Raw genomic sequence first — 9,363 nt, 5'->3', positions numbered from 1 at the left:
AGTCAAAGATAGCAGGAAGTAGTAGCTGCAACAGATGTGAACTTGCCCAACAAGAAAACGACTGGTGGCATAAGGCTCTTGGATAGTTAATGTATCTAACACAACAGACTGGTGGCATATTTACAAAGATAGCAATGTTTACATTTCCGATACAACTGTTATTCTATGATGGGATGTTTAAAGGACGACTTCCCCGATTTTCAACCTATCTTCATATAATAGGTCCTCACTAATACTCATGATAAAATGGTACCATTTTTTTCTACTTGGTCTATGTCTCATAGGAGGGCTGTGGACAGTCCAGAAACCCTTTTCCAACAAGATTTCACATTTCTTATTTAGATTTTTATTAACACGAGAACAATGGCTTCTTTTATTGCATTGCAACTTTCCAGGAATAGAAAGCCTGCAGTTTCTATTAGCTTGGATTCCCCATTGATGATGTCGGGACTCTGAACTATCCACAGCCCTCCTCTGAGACACAGACCGAGTAGATTTTTTTTTACCATTTTATCATGAGTATTAGTGAGGACCAATTATATGAAGATAGGTTGAAAATTGGTGAAGTCGTCGATAAACCATTTAAAAAGCGAAAACAGTCAAAGAGCTAAAAAAATATGCTGATTGTTGAGATCAACTGCAAGTTTTGGGAAGCCTGTAAAGTTTTAATGTGTTTCTTATCAATCTGTGTGGCATCTGCTGAGTGTTGCTTTTCTAAACTGGAAGTAAACTGATTAAAAGTTAGCTGAGGATCTCAATGGGACAGAGCTACTCATTAAGAATGTCCACATGTGTGCCAGATAAAAGCAAAACAAAGCAGCAGGTATGAAATCATGGTTGTTACACAAAAATTGTGTTCTTACGCAGAAAGGCACATTTCACACCGCAGTAGATGACCCACCATTATTAAACCCTGAAGGTAATCGTGCACGGTGGTGGTGGAAATGAGGCGCTGCACACTTTCTGGGGAGAGGGGGAGAGAGAGAGAGAGAGAGAGAGCGAGAGAGAGAGAGAGAGAGAGAGAGAGAGAGAGAGGAGGGGACGGGCACACTGGCATACAGTATGTGTGTGAGAGGGGATTTTTCTTTTTAAATGAAATATTTAAAAACATTTAAATGGGAAAAGTTGCACCATCTGTTGTAGAAAGGTTCCACCCATCCTGCTGGTGGCCAGTGGTGTAAAGTAACTAGGTACATTTACTCAAGCACTGTACTTAAGTACACTTTTGAGGTACTTTTACTTTACTGGAGTATTTCCAATTGTCTATACTTTTACTTCTACTCCGCTACATCTCAGAGGCCAAAAAAAATTGTACTTTTACTCCACTACAATTATTTGAAAACTTTAGTTACTAGACTTAATTTTTATAGCTGATCTACAAGCTCATAATGCGTCGCGACGCATTGTGAGCTTGTAGATCAGCTATTTTCAAAAGATTTGTATACATTTGAAAACTTGTGAAGTGGGACATTCTGCATAATACTATAGAGTACTTTTACTTTTGGTACGTTAAGTACATTTTGATGCCAACACTTTTGTACTTTTACTCGAGTACATTTTGAATTCCGGACTTTTTACTTGTAACAGAGTATTTTTACACTTCAGTTTTAATACTTTTATGTAAGTGAAACATGAGAGTACTTTTTCCACCACTGCTGGTGGCAACCCACCACTGACACAGCCCTGGGCAGAACCACTTAGCCCGGCGTAGACCTGCACTTAGAGTAGCGCCCCTTCTCTAGTTAAGATTCTGTTTTATTCAGGAGAGTGAAGGGACAGACTGAACACCTGGGGCCAGTTGCACCACCTCACACTAGGTTCAAACTTAGCCTAGTTATAGCTTAAATGGCTTTTAAAAAGCCAATTAACCAATTTAGCCGGGAAAGCATCTCTGTCATTTTTAGATTTCTTTGGCTATTAAAAAATAGCAGATATACAAGCTCATAGCGTGCCGTGCTATGAGCTTGTAGATCTGCTATTTTTTGTTTTTTATGTGGAAATTTGTGCAAATCTTTAAATATATATTTTTTTAAATAAATATATTTAAAGATTTTCACACATTTTCACGATTTTTCAAAAAATAGCAGATCTACAAGCTCATAGCGCGGCACTCGGTGCCGCGCTATGAGCTTGTATATCTTCTATTTTTGAATAGCCAAAGAAATCTAAAATGACAGAGACACTTTCCCGGATTGAATGTGTTTAAGCTATAACTAGGCTAAGTTTGAACTTAGTGTGAGGTGGTGCAAATGGCCCCCATGGGGCGGAGAGAGAGGAGGCATGCAAGAGATGAAAGGAGCTGGATTCTAACTGGGGTCCTCGTGACTCACAAGGGCCCTGCTGTACTGTACTGCCGGTCAGTGTAATGACTGGCTGAGCCAAGTTACCGCAGGTAAAGAAATGACTTTTAAAAGTAATATCCAGGGTCTCTCTGGCTCTGTGTCTCTGCCAGCTCCATGTGCCTTTCACCCTATGCCCCCCCCTGTCTGTTTCATTCTTACATCGCTCACTCACACTGTCTTTCGCTCATTTCTCCCGGTGTCTGTCTCTCACTTTCTCTCATGCTCACACGCACACACTCACACGGTAACGGTTTCCACTGAATTGATTCATTTGTATTTGCACGCACGCACGCGCACACACACACACACACACACACACACACACACACACACACACACACACACACACACACACACACACACACACACACACACACACACACACACACACACACACACACACACACACACACACACACACACACACACACACACACACACACATTTTGCTTTCACTTCTCACTGGCTTTAAAAAGAAAGAAAGAAAAAAATCCTGCCTAGAAAGCAGCTTCTGTAATAAAAACACTTGTTAAAAAAAAAGAAGAAGAAAGAAAGCACTGGAAGCAACAAATGAAAGGGCACTAACACATTCATTGTTTTCGCTCTGTCCTGTGTAATTCTGGACCAAATATGCAAACAACCACAGGACATACTCCAGTTGGAATGTATCACCCCCCCCCAAAATGTGGAAATGGCTGAACACCATTAGTTCTGTATGAAAGGTCATTGCAGTTCGGCCCCACAGCTACTGTCAGGGAAAATACTAATACAGTACACGCTGTTTTTTCATTACTAATGTAACCATTTTATTAGGTGAAATATTATTTGCTTAGTAAAATTCTACTTGCTGCCTGCACATTAATCACCTTAGACCAGGGGTCTCCAACGTTTTTTCAGGCCAAGGACCCCTTAGCTGAGAGACAGATGAAGCAGGGACCCCCCGCTACATATTGTATAAAACTGTGTTGCGTATTAAACTTTTTCATAGACTTCATAGATAACTTCTTAGACTATCAGTGTAAACTAAAGTTTTTTTGTTTATTTCCGACATACAGTCATACACCCTCAATACTTAGAAAACTTGACCTTTGGCTCTGTACTTGGTCTGCTCTTTTTTCCCCTCTGCACCAAACCTCCTCGAAAAATAGTCGATCTACAAGCTCACAACGCCTCACGCTGCAAGGCGTTGTGAGCTTGTAGATCGGCTATTTTCGGATAATGGTTCACCTCTGAATAGGGATGCTAGGGTTGAAGTGGTTCATGTAAAAAACTTAAAAAGTTCCTATCACACAAAGATTTGGTGGCCCCCCTCTAGTAACTCTGAGGACCCCCTAGGGGTTCCGGACCCCCTGTTGAAGACCCCTGCCTTAGACTATTTTCCTATGAGATGCCGGACCGTCTGATGTTCCGTTCGTGGCTCCAGACCGGGCCATCTGTCTTTGGGGAAGTCTCCCTTATGTTTGTCTAAGGGCCTGCTCCACCGCAGATGTCTTGGATGGCGTCCACGGGTGTCGGGTAGACTCTGAATGTCTTAGCAATCCCTCAGGAATGACACTTTTATGTGTAGAAAGTGTTAGCGAAGTGTGCCTATACCACGTCCGGCTCCTATTAGCCGAACAGGGAAAGCCTAGACGGCATAGGACTTCATTCATACTCATGTCTTTGAACAGCGTAACCATTTGATATCCTGTACTATCTTTTCTTATCTTCTTTGTCTTTTACTCAGACGCCTCAATAAAATGGTCTGCGCCCTCAGATTGGGTCTTCTTTTTGGTTTCGATTGATTGAATATTGTATTAGGCAAAAATGTAAAAAGCACAATTACATTTATAATACTTTGTCTAAAAGGTCCGTCCAAAAAAGTCCTTGCAGTCTTGTTTCCATTGGGGTCCTTGGTATTCAATTCATAGACGTATAGTAGCAACCAAACAGTTCAAAATCAACACAATAATACAGAAGAAATAACACTATATGTACAAACAAAACAAAAATGTAGAAGAAAATAAAATAACATATGTACAAAAAATGTGTGTGTGTGTGTGTGTGTGTGTGTGTGTGTGTGTGTGTGTGTGTGTGTGTGTGTGTGTGTGTGTGTGTGTGTGTGTGTGTGTGTGTGTGTGTGTGTGTGTGTGTGGGGGGGGGTCGTCTGTCTAATGGGAAAATGGTACTACTTCCTCTTTTGGCCTCCAGAAAGGTGAGTTTTTAAGGCTGTTTTAAATGAGCCCAGCAAACAGCATTTTTTGAGGGATGGGGTTAGACTATTCCAAACCTGGGTGGCAGTGCTGTAGAAGGAGAATTTGCCCATGTTTATTTTATAGGTGAGTGGTACCTTTGGTGGTGCCTTTTACATTTACATTTACAGTACAGTATATTTCATTATAATTTTTTCTTAATTGTCGTTTTTCATAATAATTTATTTTCATAGAAGGTAAATGTAAATTGTGCCCTGACACTACAGCCCACCCCTCCTGACCAGAAGGATACTGGTGTTTCAGTACCATGGACAGCACCTTTAATTTACAGATACAAAGGCATGTGTATACGCCTATTTTCCAATCAAATACAATTTGGCTGCATTAAATGTTGCCAGTAAAACAACAATAGTCAACATCAAAGTAGCTACATCTTTTACACTCTATACAGTGTGTAATTCTGGACCAAACATTCAAACAGTTGTCCTGTGGCTGACAGTTTGCAATGCACACTGTGAATAATGAAATACAAACTAAAATGAAGATTTTATACTGATTGGTGCTTGTAGAGCCTCAGGACCCAGCTGTGCATTAATCAGAGTCTGGAAGTGGTGTGTGTGTGTGTGTGTGTGTGTGTGTGTGTGTGTGTGTGTGTGTGTGTGTGTGTGTGTGTGTGTGTGTGTGTGTGTGTGATGAGACAAACTGTCCCCTGCAATCTTACCTAGACATCGCTGCAGCATATTTATCTCCTAGCATCTGGCGTGATCTTGATTGCCTTTTTTTTTTTTGTTTCCTGTATCATTGATGCTGAGACTAATATGACTTCCCCAATCTAAAAACTTTTTTTTCAGAAAGTTCTTCTCTCTGCATCTAATTCATCTTACAGAGACAATGTGCTGACAGTCCTCGCTGTTATCTGTTACACACAGATTGTATTCCGCCGCCGTTCCGAAAGGCTCATTTGCCGCCACAATAGATGAGCTAATAACATAAAACGCTGAAGGTCATGAAGCATGCTTGAGAGAGAGAGAAAGATAGAGAGACTTCCCACAGATTACAAACAATCTGTGGAAGTATTTGAAAACATAACTACTGACAAAAAAGATCTACTGGGTGAAGTACTGTACAACAATGTACATCTGTCTAAAAATGTGCCTTTGCTGTAACAGCTAGCTGAGGTTTTAAAAAGTGGTTCAAGAGTCAATAATCTTTTATTACTGTATGTCTTACATACAAGTACAGAGTCGAACATATTTTTTGTGTCACACATTTTTGCAGCAACAATAACAGTAAAAAATAAGTTAAGAAATAAAGATAAGCAGAGAAATAAAAGGAGATCCGTGGAAGAAGAATAGCAGCAATCGTACGACATGTCAAGTTTGTAAAGACGTCACAGTTTGTATATTGGTCATAACTAGTGATGGAAAAAGTACTGAAATGTTTTACTTAAAGTACAAGTATGATACTGCAATGTAGAAGTACTCCGAGGGGTCCTTGAGAGAGTTCCGGGCTGTCACCAGTAAAAAGAGGAATAGTTTATACACTTGAGCCGTATTTTATTTGTCATAATGTTCAACCATTTTGAAATACATTGACACAAATCTTATGGGGGTCCAGGGCACAACATATTTTCAAATACATATGGGTCCTTGACATGACAACATGTTTGAGAAAAACTGCTCAAGAGAGAGAGAGAGAGAGAGAGAGAGAGAGAGAGAGAGAGAGAGAGAGAGAGAGAGGGGTATGTTATTTCAGAGGAATAAATGAGAGAGCAAGCAGAGGTCGTGCCAGTGGTATCTGCTGAACGTTGCTTTTCTAAACTGGAGCTGATTACAAGTTATATGAGGATCTCAATGGGACAGAGCTTCTCTGGAGTTGTCATACTTTCCATGAAGAATGTCGACATGTGTGCAGGTAAAAGCCCAGAGAGTAAACAATTGAAAATAAAAACCAAAGCATCATACATACATACCCATCAAGTCACAGCAGGTATGAAATCACGTTTTTTACACACAGATTATGTACGCAGACTCCAAAAGGCACACTTCACACCTCAGCAGTTGAGCTACACCAATACTGGCACTGAGGCACACCCTCTGATTCCAGAGAGAGAGAGAGAGAGAGAGAGAGAGAGAGAGAGGTCGCGTTAGGTATTTGGTATAAATGTCATTTAAACTGCTGGCCAGAATGACATTTGGAATATAAATGTCGTGGCATACCATGTGATGAATGGTAATATTATGCGGGGCTTACAGGTCACATAAGACTAGCCTGGCATTGGCCAGACTGATAACGTGGATTCACTCTCACGTTCCTCCTCGGTATCACCAGGGAGGAATGTGAGAGTGAATCCACGTTATCAGTCTGGCCAATGCCAGGCTAACATAAGGATATATATAGAGTTAACTACACTGTATTTTGTCCATTTTGGTTTGTCTATTTATCATTCTTTTTTTTTTATCCCGCGATTTTTGTAACCCATTTTTTTTCACCCGGTGCCAATTTCCTAAGTGATCCTGGGCGCTACACCAGCCCTACACCAGCACTACACCAGTCCCCCACAGTAGGGAGGCCAGGGCCGAGCTCATGCTTCCTTCAGGCATGAGAGCCAACTGACCTTCTTGTCACCTGACAGGGGGGAGTTTCCCTGGTTGGACTTAGCGCGTGGAAGGAACACGTTATTCCAACCAGTTCCCTTCCCCTCCATCAGGCGCCCCGGCTGTCATGGGGGAGGCAGTATAGTGACCAGGATTACTACATGTTTTTGTGAGGGTATTAACTACCCTAGGAGACACGGGGAGAACATCAGAGTTTTTGCATTTTCAAGTCAATGGGAATCACCAATACATTTATATAAATTAAACTATACAACATATCGCTTTGCAAAATGGAAGCACACAATTTTACCGGTGAAGCCGGTCAATTTGACATATGGCTCGAGTGCGTGCCGCCAAAACTGTGGGAGGAGTACTGTAGCGGGATAAACTTTAGTTTATCTATAATAAATAAAGAAATAAGAAAGAATAAAGTCACCCAAGTACTATAGTGTGTTGCCCTTTCAGGCAACCACACTAATAATATTTCAAATTCATATAGCGCTTTTCTAAGTACCCAAAGACACTTTGCTAAAAACAACAATAAAAAAGGAAGGGGGGGGGGGCATGACTGGAGTAGGTCAAAGAGGTAGGGGCGGAGCCAAGTTGTTCAGTGCCTCATCGGTAGTGAGTAGTATTTTGAAGTGGATTCTTTGTTTGACCGGAAGCCAGTGTAGGTCGTGGAGGACTGGTGATAATGGTCTCTGGAACAAGTACTATCTACTACGGGTACTATCTGCAAATGCATCGCAGCGCATTGTGAACCAGTAGATCTGTAGTTTGCCTTTGGCTCTGTACTTGGTCTGGTCCTTTTCCCATCTACACCAAACCTCTCCGTGTGTGATCTTGTACATCGGCAATTTACAGCTAATATTCCCCTCAGAATAGGGATGCTAGGGTTCAAGTAGTGAATGTTTTTATCCTGTCACGCAGAGATTTGGCTGCCCCCCTGTAGTAGCTCTGAGGACCCCCTAGCGTTCCCGGACCCCCTGTTGAAGACCCCTAGTGTAGAGGGTGAATAGGAGGGGGTCTAGTACAGACCCTTGCGGGACTCCGGTCAACTACTGTAAGAGGGATTCAAGTGGTTAATTAGAATCATTGGTAACACCTGTGACGGAAGAAACATACAACCATGAAAAGGGTCTGATTTGGAGAATGAGAGTGCTGCCAGTCAGGAATGCCAGATCTGGCAAACTTGACTAAAGTAAAGAACAAAATGTGTCTAATGTGGGCTGCTTCGATATCCATTCAGGTTTGCTGAACTTTTCTCATTAATCTAATTAACACTTAACACTGTTGATGTTGATGGATGATGACGTAGCCAATGGATTGTTTCGGGGAAGTTGTTGAAGATGCAGAAGGCCAAGGAACAGACGATTTGAAATCTGATTGAAATCTGAAGTCTGATTTGCAGAGATAATAAGATAGATTGCCGCGGGTTTTCTGTTTTTTCTACCAGACAATGTCTAGTAGCTAATTGTAATTTTCCGGTCGATTACCAGCCTAACGCGGGACAGAGGGCAGAGGAACTTCATCCTAGGAATCATATGAGCTGCAGCCGTTTGGAACGTTTCACCTTCAGACGCACCTCATACAGTCTTTTGTAACAGCAATGCGCTAACTGCTATATTAACTATTTCAGAAGATTAAAAAACTAATATATTTTTCTAATGTTTTGCCTACAGTATATAGTCAAGCCCAAAATATAGATGCCAGGTAGTTAATTAATGTATGGTTCCAGACAAGAGAACTAATCTAAAAACAGTTTAATCTGGGGGGTTGTGGGGGATTCCTGTGGTGGAGAAAATAACTGAATTTGAGGTTTGTGAATGCTAGAGTTTGGCTATTGCCATCTCCTGGAACTCCAAATGACGCCCCTGCATACAGCCAGTGTTGGGGTTGAGGTTCCAGTGCTTGTGGAAGGCGATGATGGCTTCCTGCTGGGAATCTAATGTGTGATCTGGAGGAGGCTCCAACACAGTGCTGTGACAGCAGAGTGTTGTTTGCGCTGTGCTCATCCAGATCAGACATGTCGTAATGCTGCCACAGTTTCCGTTAGCTGGTATATTATTTGGATAAGGTAACACAACATTGCAATATGTAGTTTACAACCATTAACAACAATAACAACAGCAAAGGACATAAATTAGCCAAACATTTTCCTTCAGTGAGAATGTACAAACATCAATGTGTCAAACCTTTCATCTCTGTACTGATAATCTCTCTGCTAATACA

This window comes from Gymnoscopelus braueri (assembly GCF_963280865.1).
Source record: "Gymnoscopelus braueri genome assembly, chromosome: 8".
Lineage (NCBI taxonomy): Eukaryota > Metazoa > Chordata > Actinopteri > Myctophiformes > Myctophidae > Gymnoscopelus > Gymnoscopelus braueri.
Note: the sequence above shows the minus strand (reverse complement) of the source record.